Source organism: Crinia signifera, chromosome 2 (assembly GCF_055691185.1).
Source record: "Crinia signifera chromosome 2, ASM5569118v1, whole genome shotgun sequence".
NCBI classification, from domain to species: Eukaryota; Metazoa; Chordata; class Amphibia; order Anura; family Myobatrachidae; genus Crinia; species Crinia signifera.
The window spans coordinates 302,814,199-302,827,647 of NC_139218.1; the positions used below are offsets into that span (position 1 = coordinate 302,814,199).

Below are 13,449 nucleotides of genomic sequence, written 5' to 3' on the forward strand. Positions count from 1 at the left end.
GAAGGGGAGGATGAAAGGGAACACAAAATGTAAATAACAAAGGGAACTTCACGAAAACTCACGAAGGCAGTTTAAGTGGGGGGGGGGGGGGGGTTGGAGAGGGGAGGGAAAAGGGGAGGGAAAACTGCCCCTATACAGCAATTTAATATATCGCTGCATTAGCACAATAGGAAAAGTTAGGACACATAGTAAATCACGTACACTAAAACACAGGAAAAATATACTCCGAAAATATAGATAGGTTCAAATCTATAAGAATAAAATAGACACTTAAGGGAGGGGGGGGGGGACGGGGGGGGAGGGGAGGAATTGAGGAGTGGAGGAGGGAGGGGAGGAAAAGATAAAGAAAGGGAATTCCCTGTTTTTTTTTTTTTTTACCCTCCGCTGTCCCTCCATGGACACGCCATGGACATGTCTGGGTTAATTAAAATGTATGGATATGATAAATAGATGTGAAGGGATTACTATGTGTAAGGGACTTCTTGTCTCTGGACAGCCTACCAATGTTGGAGAGATACTCCATAATATATATATATATATATGTATAATTTTCTTTTTTATTTTTTATTTTTTTGTATTTTTTATATTTTATTGTTTATCTTTTACTGTTGTTGTTATGTCAATGGAAATAATAAAAAAATATCTAATTAAAAAAAAAAACTGTGGCAAGGCATGATGGAACTTGTAGCTTCACAGCAGCTGGAGGACCATAGTTTGGCATGCCTGGTATAGGGGAACAACTGATTGGTTAGTTAAACAACTGGGTCAGCGGCGGTGTAAATAGGTCAACCCGTTTCCCTTTACAAGGGACTTCTACCCAGGTCCTGAACTGGGTTGAACATGGCTAGGACCTGGGTAGAGTGCAGTGTAAATGGGTATGCCGGGTCGTCCGACCCTGGTCAAGTTTACATCAATGAGGGGGAAGCACAACCTCCGGACCGCAGCATCCTGCGGTCAACATGAAGGTTTGGCAGCCTCCGCTGCTGTCTGCTGTACTGTGCAGACAGCAACGGAGGCAGGGAGGAGGTGAAAGGATGCCCGTGTGCGGCATCCATTCTCCTCGCGGACGGGGGCTGGGAGCTGGGGGGAGCACGGGTAATAGGGGAAAGCTCAGCAGTTTACCTTGGTGCTGCTCTTGCCTCCAGTACGGCGATCGCGGGACCCGGTGCTTGGAGATGATGTAATCTGCAAGCACCACCTCTATCTACACTGCAGGTAGGCTTGGATCCGTGTTCCAAATGCTGGGTTGGAGCCGGGATTTTTGGTGTAAAAGGGGTGTTACAAAGCTAAGAAAAAAGGGATATGCAGTATAGAACAAGAATTGGAAATATTACACTTTGAGTATCCCTTATACAAATATCTGTTATCCAAATTATTCCGAAAACCATACATTCCAGAAAGTGGCAAAAATTATTCTTGCTAAAAACCTACTGGGGACATCTGTACCAGCACTACTGAGGGCATGATATGTAACTGGCACTAAATATGTGCAAGAAAATGATTGCTTGGCATTCAAAGTCAGAACCTGAGATAGTACACAAACTTTGTTTCATGTTTTGAAACCTTGATTATGCACAAATAAAATATATTTGTGTGTATTTCATGTGGTTAATGTGTTTATACAACATTAAAATGCAAGATAGCTCAAGATACATCATTGAAATACAGAATAATCACTTATCAAAAATCCATCTGGTCCCGAGCATTTTGGATAAAGGATACTCAACCTGTAACAGCTTTTTATATAGAGCTTGAATAATATATAGTGCTGTACAGAAGATAACGTCAGCCATTCACATCAGCATTTTTATCGCTCTAGTCACAGCACGTACACTTGTATATTGTGTGTGATGGAGTATGCATAACGAGCAGAACACCACTTGTAATAAAAAGGAAAAAAAAGTATTTAGTGTAAATTAGTACACTATTATATTCAATAAATCAGCAGACTCCTTTTGTCCCCTGGTTGTATCACGTTGCGTGCAAGAAGCATTTTTTGGGTAAAAAAAAGATTCAGGGGGGTATTCAATCTGGGGGTCACGGCTGTCGAGCTTGCTTGCTCGACAGCCGTGACCCTGTCCCGTTCTCGGTCTGCTCAACTGAGAACACGCAGACAGGATTCAATGTTCTGCCTGCAGTGGGACGAGAAGTTGCGATCGGGAAGAGGCGAGCTGCAGCCGGCAGCTCCTCACTTCCCGGCTGTTCTCGGCAGAACGAGCCTGACTGCTTGTGAAGTCGGGCTCGTTTTCTGCCGAGCTCCCCTGTTCAATGATGCGGGGAAGACAGCATTGAATAGGGCCCGGAGGCCATCTCCCCCTCAGGAGATGGTCGCCGGTGATTAAATACCCCCTCAGTCTCACTGCACCTAATGCACTAATAAGGACTGTTTGGAACGACTGCAGCAATAAAGAATGAGGGAACCTCTATATAAATATCTATATATTATGCTCATGATCCTCTTTTTATATTGCAATATTCTTTTTATAGTGATAACATTATGCTTCTATTTCTGGAGTATCACATTCTGAGAAAATAACACTAGGTTATCTTTGTTTATTTCTTTATGTACTTACTGTCATTTAGATGTTCTAATTTCCATTTATTCATTACAGGCTTATTCATTTTAGCTTTATCTTATTATGAAAGGAGCGCCAAACTTGCGGCACTTGGTTACTTCATTTGTCTTTCTCTGCAGCTGTACACCAGTCTCACCAAATAAACTCAAATACTGTAGATTACAACTGATCGTCATTCTCAAGTTGTGCTAATGGGGCCTACACATGAAGCAATGTCGGGGCAATTTCTAAGCAATCTCACTAGATTGCATAAAAAATGCCCCTACATCGATCCATGTGTAGGGGCATAGAATTAGCAATGCGTGGCCCTGTGCATCCCTATCTCCCCAGTGATTACTATCCAGCATGCTGGATAAATAATCGATAGTCAACGGGTTTGCATGGGTCAGGGTCAGTGTTCTCAGCAGAACTCAGCATACAGCGCTGGCCCATTGCTGTGTAATGAGCTATCTTGATAAGGGTTTTGAGCTATCTAGCATCGCACAGAGCCACCCAGGTGAAGAAAAAATAGAGACAGAAAAATAGGGATGGGAGGGTGGGAAAATTTCCAGAGAGGAAGCTGACTCCTGATCACAAGACCCTCTGCCCTGCTAAAACTCCTCCCTTGACACCCATTGGCTGCCAGCCGCAGCCCTATCTGTCCCCACTGTTATTGCCCTTCCCTGCTGGTGTATGCTGGGCTGGCGCCAGCAATAGGCAGCGTTAGGCAATTGTCTGGGCTGCCGGCCACTGGAGGGCGGCATGAAGTGAGATCATCCTCACACCAGCATGCCCTGGCTAACCAACAACTAATCAGGTGAGCGGCGGGTCTGCCGCACCCCCCCTTGGAGCAGGTGAACGGCGCCAGCATCCAACCCACAATCTGGAGCAGATGAACGGCGGGTCGACCGCAACTCCACTCCCAGATGAGTGGCGCAAAAAATCCCCCCCATTTTGCCTGGGGCGGTGAAATGGCTGGCACCGGCACTGGGTGTCTGGCTCCCAATACTGAAGAGAAAGGAAATACTAACAACTGTCACAGCTAACTAGTAAGTGAGAGTTCTGCACTGTAAAATGAACAACCTTTCCCTTATGGAAATGCATTAAAATTGTAAACTTTTTTTTCCACTTTGGGGCATAGTTATTACCTTGTAATTGAAATTACTTCATGCCCTATAAGGACAATATAAAATATATACAGATGAGATGTTTCTGGCATCAGTGATCTAATAAAATTTTTGCTACCACTGGAGGGAATGTAGGTTTACTAATCTTAGGTAGCTTCAGACAGAAATAAAATGTATCTTAAATATGCACAGCATGTTCAATAACTTGCTTTCTTACTCACTGACTTATCTTAAAATGTGTTATCGTTGGCTTTTTGCATATGATGTCAGATTTAACGGTCTTCTGACAGACTAGTAAATATCATTGGCCATGTCGGCGGGTCTTATGATTAAGGCCTTCTGGGAAAATCACGTTTGGAAATCTCTTCAGATATTTTCCAGCCTAAACACATAAATCTGCACACAGTGATAAAAGAGAACAGTAGGCTTTTTTATCCAGCAGTTGATGTATTGAAGTACCATTAGATCTCAAAGAAATAACTTAAAATATTAAAGTAAATATGCCAGGTACAGTTCAACTAACCATACCGCTGTCTCAACTGGCAAATAAAATGGCAAGAGATCGTATCCATCTAGCTTGTGTAGAGAGAGTTAGATTTGGGTGGGGTTTTACTTCAAATTGAGATCTTTATTGCCGTGTAAAAATACAGCAGTCAGTATTTTCCCTGCACAGAAACAAATACTCAAGTAAATCTAATTCTCTCTGCACAAGTTAAATCTACCCCCCTGCAGTGCACATGGTTTTGTCAATTTGAGAAGGAATTTTCCTTTGCGAGTGAACTAGAATAAGCACCATTATTACAGGTGATTTGCTAGATGGATACGATCACTTGCCATTTTATTAGCCAGTTGAGACAGCGATATGGTTAGTTGAACTATACCCGGGATATTTACTAAAATATTTTAAGTTAATAACCCCCAATGTGTTGCAGAATTAGACTACTACTGCTATCTTAATTAGATTTTTTATATTCTTCCAAAATCTATTGTAAATATTAAGCAGCAGGCTCTTGCACATCAGACTCTGCAGCATAATACACAAGCAGGCAGGACGCACCAGGATTAAGTAATTCTCAAAAATGCACATATTAATATTCCTGAAAGACAGTGATTCCCAAACTGTGTGCCGTGACACCCTGAGTGCTTCGGGACCCTTGCAGGGCTGCCTCGGGTTGGTGATCCTGGACCAATGTATTGGCAAAACCAAAGCTTGTGGCTGCCAATCATCTATATTTTTGTCTAGTGTCTGTGAGTCTGAGACACTGCCATCTGCTGGCAGAGAGTGAAACTACATCTCTTTATCACACGTGTACAAACACAGAAGGTAGAAGACTAGCTTTCAAAGCTTTTGCTTCAAGCGGGCTTACTAGTCATAACATATATGGATACACAGATCTTGTCCTTCAAATCAGAACTGACCATAAAAGATGACATATGAACAAATTATTTAATTCATATTTTTCACTGGAGCAGGTTGGGAATATATATATTCACACACACACACACACACACACACACACACACACACACACCATGGCTCACAATGAGGAGGAATTTGGACAACGGGTACTTAGGAGGAGACGTTAGCTTTTTAATGATGAAATATATACAACAAACTATTGGGTAAATTTACTGAAGCTTCCAAAAATTAAAAGATGTGATGTTGTCCATAACAACCAGATTAAAATTATTACTTTCTAGGATGCAAGAGAAATGATACACAGAATCTAATTGGTTGCTATTTGCAACATCACCTCTTTTCATTTCTAAAAGCGGTACTTCTTTACTTTCACGGCGCCACTAGAAATCGCGGGTATCGCGGCCATTGAATGCACTAAAAATCGGGAACAATGTTAAATTTCTCAATTGACCCGATTTTACTGTTTAATGCCTCAATTGACACGATTTTTCCATATGAATCAATGTTAAATGGCCCACAGAGGCCAAATAGGCACCCTCAAGTGTGAAATGGCCCCCACGATCAACGTGAACCCGAAGCGTGGCGAGCGCAGCAAGCCCGCGAGGGGCGGCGGTACGCGTCCTACGACCTTTTCATACCCCCACTATCCACGTCGGCGTGGAGTTGACAATAGAATAGTGTGGCGAGCGCAGCGAGCCACCGAGCCCGAAGCGTGGCGAGCGCAGCGAGCCCCGCGAGGGGACGCGGATACCTTCACAGGTAAACGCGTCCCTTCGCGGGCTTCACAGGTATCCTCGTCCGCTCGCCACACTATTCTATTCTCAACTCCACGCCGATGTGGATAGTGGGGGTATGAAAAGGTCGTAGGACGCGTACCGCTGCGCTCGCCACGCTTCGGGTTCACGTTGATCGTGGGGTGGCGTTAACAATTGTGGGGGCCATTTCACACTTCAGGGTGGCTATTTGGCCTCTGTGGGCCATTTAACATTGATTCCTATGGAAAAATCGTGTCAATTGAGGCATTGAACAGAAAAATCGGGTCAATTGAGAAATTTAACATTGGTCCCTATGGGAAATCGCGGGCATCGCGTCGCACCCGATTTTTTAGTGCATTCAATGCCCGCGATGACAGCGATATCCTATCTGTCCTATCTAGTGGCGCCGTGAAAGTACAGAAGTACCCTAAAAGCTTTAGTAAATGTACCCCTATGTCACCAGGTGGATATGTGTCATTAGAATTCACTTGACTACTTTTACAATTATTCAGGGTCCCCGACTGTGGGTTACGCTGGCCATACATCTACAGATCGATTGTCAGATTGGAACAAAATCCTGGTAATGGATGAGAGCAAATGACAGTTGACCATTTGCTTTGAATTGCTGGAAAACTGACAAAAAACTGTCATTCATCCATTACCATGTTTTTGTTCCAACCGGCCCAATCTGGCAATCGATCTGTAGATATATGGCCACCTTCACAGGAATCTTTCTTCTAGCAACACCATTTGCTATAACATAACGCAACACGGGTATGGGTCATAGACAAGAGGAAGGTTGACATGCATTAGGTCGATCACTAAAGGTCAAGATGCATCATGTTCGACACGGAGATAGGTCAACATAAGAATTAGGTTGACACAAGTGTTGGGGCAACATGGGCAAGGTCTACAGTCAAAAGGTCACCATGGGGTTGTTCACTTTTTTAATCCCGAATGTCGACATGGACACTAAAAAAGTGCCACGCTGCGCTCGCCATGGTAACTCGCTACGCTCGGAGCACTATTTTAGTCTCCCACCATGCCCTAGTGCAGGCATGTCCAACTATTGTGATACTACATGTCCCATCATGCCTTGCCACAGTTTTTCTATTAGGGAATGCTAAAACTATGGCAAGGCATGCTGGGAGGTGTAGTTTCAGAATAGCTGGAGGGCCACAGTTTGGACATGCCTGCCCTAGTGGATGGAAAGGCATGAAATACGTCTCAAAAAAAAAAAGTGAAAAACCCTATTTTGAGCTTTTGACTATAGACCTAGCCCATGTCGGATGTGGATCAGTTGGTCACCAGCAAGTTGTTAGACAGTCATTAGGTAGACACCATCAGTTCAACATGCATTTAGGTTGCCATGTGTCTAGGTCGACATGCAGGTAGGTCGAAATGAGTGTACAGATGGAGCGCCCCTGGTTCTTGGCCGGGGATCGCCAGCATGCTTGCGCTGGCGATCGGCGGCACAGAGGCGCTCCATCTGACTGGAACATGCGTGCGTCTCACGTGCACATGTGTCCTAGTTTCCGGACGGCGCCGCTGTGTGTCCCTGCCCATCTCTACTTCAGGGATATGGGCAGGGATGGGGGGGGTAGGGGGCACCGGGGAGGCGCGAGCGTCTAGTGCGTGTGCTCCTGGCGAGAGCCGGCTACTGGCGATAGAATCGCCAGCCCCTGCAAGAAAGAGGCCGGCTCCATCTGTAGGTCAACATGGGTTAGGTCGAAAGGGTCATTAGGTCGACGGTCATAAGGTAGACATGGGGTTTTTCACTGTTTTTTTAACCAAATGTCAACACAGTCAACATGGACACAGGTTAAAGTGCACTGCTGCGCACGCCATGCTTTGGGCTCGGTTCACTATTATATTCTCCCACCATGCCCTAGTGGATGGTAGGGCATGAAATACCACCTGTCGGCACACCTCGGCTTGAAAAACAGTGAAAAACCCAATGTCGACAGTTTCACTGTCGACCTAGTGACCCAGGCCGACCTAGTGACCCATGCCGACCTTCCTGCATGTCGACCTAATGACTGTCTAACAACTTGCTGGTGACCAAATGACCATATCCCGCCCATGTCGACCTAATAACTGTCAACCTAACCCCATGTTGACACTCACGCATGTCAACCTAGTGACCATATACCTTGTAACACAGCAGGTTAAAAAGCCAACATGAGATGTTCAAAGGAGTCATTCAGATGTGACACAAACAAACGCCTCATGTGGGGAGCTGATGATGCACATTCAGACATCTCAGCCACCCTGATAACCTGACCTCACTCCTTTGGTTATGTATTTTCTTTTTTGTTTAAATGGTCAGATCAGTACTGGTATATACAAAAAAAAACAGCAGCATATCCTCCACCTTATAAAATATGTGCTGTATAGCATATTCTCCACCGTGTATGAGAAAGCACACACTTTGAAAGGATTACAATGCACAAATGCATAATTGATCTAATGCATTTGCGACATATCTATTTACAAGTATGGTGCACTTAAAATAATCAAATGAAAAGCAATGAAGGAAATAGCAAGGGAAGAGAAAAAAGACTGTTATGTACGTGACGCACTGTTAGGACAAGAAAAATTAATAAAATTTAACCTTTAATTGTTTATTTTAAGATTTGCGACATATAAAAACAATTGTTTTTATATTTAGCAAATCTTAAAATAAACAATTAAAGGTTAAAAAAAAAAATGTCTTGTCCTAACAGTGCGTCACGTACATAATAGTCTTTCTTCTCTTCCCTTGTTATTGCTCAAATTACTGTTGAAGTGACAGCACACCCCACATAATAAAGTCTATGAATATTGATTGAAACAAGGGGTTACCTTATAAACACTGTCAGTGCGATTGTTCACGCCCCCTCTTTTTGTTCCAATGGAGGAAATAGATTTATAAGGGGTTTATATTAGAGAAAAAGTTATTTTCATAAAGAATATCTGTCTTTAAGGGCCCTTCATTTTCCACACACAGGCATGCATATATTAAGGGGAAAGAAAATAGATTCAACTAAAGCACTGATCATGTGTGGATAAACTTTCTGAAGTTTAGCATCTAACTTCATCTTTAATCTCTAGTAAAACGAAAGTGTATTGAAAGAGTAAAATGTATGTAGGAGTGCCTGACACTATGCCTACATATCTTCCCTATGGCTTGTGTATCTAGAGACAAACAAGTCTGTGCATTTATTTATTTACAGTTCCTTATATAGCGCAGCATATTGTTGGATACAACCGTGATTAAACAAACTGGGTCGAAACATACCAACATAGAGGTAGGAGGGCCCTGCTTGCAAGCTTACAATCTATAGGGATAATAGGAGGGATACATAAGGATAGGATTCCATAGCATGGCTGTCCCACCAGATTTCATGACATGGTTCCTGAATATGATAAGCTTGCCTGAAGAGGTGAGTTTTCAGGGAACGCTTGAAAGTTTTAAGGCTAGAGGAGAGTCTTATCCCCTTCAGTGGTAATCCCAAGAACTTTCCAGCATATGCTTCAGTGCCCAGACTGGCAAGCCCGGAAAATTCTCGGGATTGTTGCTGCTTAGAGCCGGGCAATGCCGCTGAGCTGATCTCTGAACTCCGCTAGCTTCAGCGCTGCCCGGCTCCTGCTGCTCGGCTACGCCTTCTCCTCTATACAAGATAGGATTCAAGACCCAGTACGCCAAATACAAGAGCCAAGGAACATACCTTCATTGCCATCAATTAAAATTACTACCAAAAGGTAAGCAGCACCAGTTAATTGGTAGACATATTGGTTACATGTATTTTGTGACGCCTCCAGTCATTGTTACATTTCACAAACAGAGGCTAATTCAATTATACACAAGGTTCCTTTTGGCAAGGACATTGCAGACAAAAAATAAAAAAACACTGGTCTATGCAACAATAAGCCATTCATGAAACTAGGCTCTAAAAGATTGCAATCTGCAATACAGAGTTATGCAAACACATTCACTAAATGAGGTTTCTAGTGAGTAACCAATTGATAGCACAATGAGAGAGATGTAGTTATCTCAACTTTAACAAGGTTAAAAACCTTTATTTTGAAAACATTAACAGTTCCAGAAAAATCAGTTCCTATGCATTATAAGTGGCTATATAGAGTAAATACAAATTATAGTATATTAATACCTCCCCATAATTAAGTATATGAACGCCATAATCTTTCATGCATACAAACAAAACAGATGTGCAGATCCATATTCATGTATTCAGCTGCTTAATGCCGCCCATCCAGTCTGAACTGACTAATTTCCATTGGTGTCCACCATGGGAACATCCTGGGATAGTCACCGTAGGCGTTCCTACAAAAGCCCTGCGCAATCGGTCCCGGGGGCAAATACGCCAGGTACCATTTGAACCAGAATCAGGTCCATGGTCTAACCAAGGTAGAATGACGCTTAAACAGTGTCCCCCAGCTGCACACTATAGTAATAACATTGCAGCCTTGTATGCAGCATTTAAGGTGTAATTAAAATACAAGAGACATATACTGTATCTCAAGTTTTCTTATCTACATGCCCCAGACTCACCAAACATGTGATCTTGTATTGTAATTACGCATTCCTGCAGAGTGTTTGAAGCTATTAAACTGACACCTTAACAGAGAAGTGGCTGGCTATTCATTAATCAAAACCTCTGATCAGCAGATAGCTAGCAATTATGTCAGGCAATTTAAAAAGTGACACAAACCTTTATCAACAGTTTAAATGCAAATCATTATATAATATATACTAAGGTGATCGAGTTCATCTTCTGCAATTTAACCCTAATAGTGGTTTGTGGTTAAGTCCCATTTTAAATGCATATTTTAATTATATTATGACGCCCAGATATCCAGTATAAAAATATAATAATATATAAATATATATCCTGTAGCGGAAGAGTCTTTGTGACATACTGTAACACGAGCTTGGGACATTAAATCTAATAAAAGAGACAATTTAAATGGGCTAAATTTATACACTATTTATACTGAAATATCAAAAACATTTGACGCAGAAGATCTGCAATATAATTTATATTTACCCAGCAGCCTGTATCCAAAAATAAAACAAAACCATCAATCTGGGCAAATCAAGAACTAATTTGATAGGATGATTGCACGAGGAGTAGATTATATATTGATGTCGTTTTTCACAAGAGCATAAGCAATTGGACCATGTTCATTGTTTGTTCACTTACCACAATCAATAAATAAAAAACAGTGCAATTACACTTGTGCAAAGTATAGTCCTTAAATGGAATGCACATTTTTTTACATGCTCATTATATACAAAATAAGACTAAGACTAACCAAAACAAATGGAGTTTGTACCCCCTTGGCTGCTCTGAAGAGAAAATCACAGTTCTTGACAGGTGCTCCCTCCCCTCAATGGGATTGTTCCCACCCTGTCTTCTCCCATATTTATTTATTTACAGTTTCTTATATAGCGCAGCAGATTCCGTTGCGCTTTACAATAGTACATATTCAAACACTCTCACTTATCAGGCACCATCCAATCTTTCAACCTAGATATAGCGCTAGTTACCTCCAATACACAAGAGAAGCCTTGACGATGGCTTGGGGGCTTATTCATACATTTGCGCAAATATATGTAACCAAGATCTCTGAAATCTGTTACCATATAGGATTTATATCTGGTTACTGATATCACTGAGGGTGCTGGGGAAAAACAAATGAGCCGATTCAGACCCATTTCTTAAAGGACAATTTTTTTCTGTCCTTGTACATATTCATCCTCTCTCTGCCTTCAAACAAGTTCTTGTCTGTTTGATCTTTAAAAAAAAAAAAAAAAACTATTATACTAACTCACCATGCAAACACTGCCCCAACTCTCTCCTTTGGCTTCCAAACGCTTTGAGTGGCCATTCATCAACCAGCTTATTGTTTTTTTCACAGCCTCCTTGACCCTCTTTACTCTGGGTTTTGTCCTTTCCATAGAAAAAGCTCTCCTAAAAAAGTGACTAATTACTGTTTTATGACAATACTCTTTATTTACCTACCCACCAGGACCTCTCCTCTCCTTGCATGGTGTGCCATCTTCTACATCTGATACCCCCCAAACTGGTTGTCCTAGCCCTCTGACTACTCTCACAGTCTCTACTAATCACTAAACCTCTCCCAATATTCCAAAAACTCTTGGTACTCTTCTAGATTCTTGGTGAGCTCATTGACTTTTTCAGCTTTCAATACTATATCTATGCTAAGCATGCATAGATCTGGCCACTCTCATGTCTCCAGCCGGAGTTATCCTGGACTCTTGCATCTCATTTAAAACTTCTATCTAACCTTCCATATTCCCACTTCTCTCCATTCCAGTCAATCCAACACACAACTGCATCTTCTCTTTCAAACCAATCTCTATCTTTATCTCTCTCTCTGCATGTCCCTAAATTTGCACCCCTTTAATATTCAAACTCCTTTGTTAAACTCTTATCCAATTTATCTTGCCCCAAAACAACTATAACCTTCTCCCTTTCAGATTATCTCACATGTCTATGATTAAAGAGATCTACAAAACATGACCTTCTAGTGGCAATTGAGGACTAGAGATGAAAACCGTGACCTACTGTAGGTTAGAGTGCAATGTTATTACATCATTTATTCAATTTTAAAAAAATAGAAAAGTCACTGAAAATTACTTGACATAAAGCTATCCATGTGGACAAGGAAAGCCATTTTTATTAAAACTAAATATTACCATCAAATGATGACCCAAAAATTAATCTCTTAGTGACCATTAAAACCGAGTACAGGTATCACATTAACTTGTGAGATTTATATTGTGCATGGTCACCCACCACCTCCTTAATGAAGGTGCCCACAATCATTTTAAAATCACAACTGAAAACAGCCCATGACTCCAATTATATAAGAACCAAAATCAAGAGTATATTTATTGGGAACTGTGAAACATGAGATAAGCTGCTCATTGATGTCAGTCTGTGGGTGGTCATTTCCTGACAGTACTTGCAGGTCGAAATATAGTCAGAAGTTACTTAGAAGAACAGTCATGGGGTCAAGTGTGTGGTTAAACCAAAAACATTAATCTTACAATCAGACCATGTGTAGCAAGTTCTTTTTTGCCATACATTGCTACCTGCTGCTAAGGGGAGAGCATGACTGCCACTTCCATTTCACGTATGTTTATTAGTTCAGTAAAGATCATGCCTGCAGCTTTTTGTTGTTGCTTTTGCGAGTCCATAGGATTCACTGGAAGGCATACGGATGCTGGTGATGGGTGATGTCAGAGGTCAAAATACTTTCCCCTGTCCTCTCCTATCCCTCCCTCTATGCAGCCAAACTCACACCATTCTAACCCTAACCTTTGTACCCCATTGCCTAAACCTAAATCATCCCATCTTGCAGCATAACCCTAAAACCCCTTCTAAGTGCCTAAGCCGAAAAAATCCTCCCCACTGCAGTCTAACCTCAAGTCCCCAGCTAGTGCCTAACCCTCACCCGGCCTAATGCTAATCTGCCACGCATACCGCAATCGGGAAACCGGCAATTGAGATTCCAGTGTCGGCATCCTCATCCGGGAAGATGGTGTCAGCATTCTGACT

General features: G+C 42.1%; 1 protein-coding gene across 1 annotated transcript in view; it reads right to left on the minus strand.

Annotated features, from left to right (window-relative positions):
- The window catches only part of TDRD3 (tudor domain containing 3), a 240,430-nt gene that overhangs the window by 93,923 nt on the left and 133,058 nt on the right, over positions 1-13,449 (minus strand). The window lies entirely within an intron of this gene.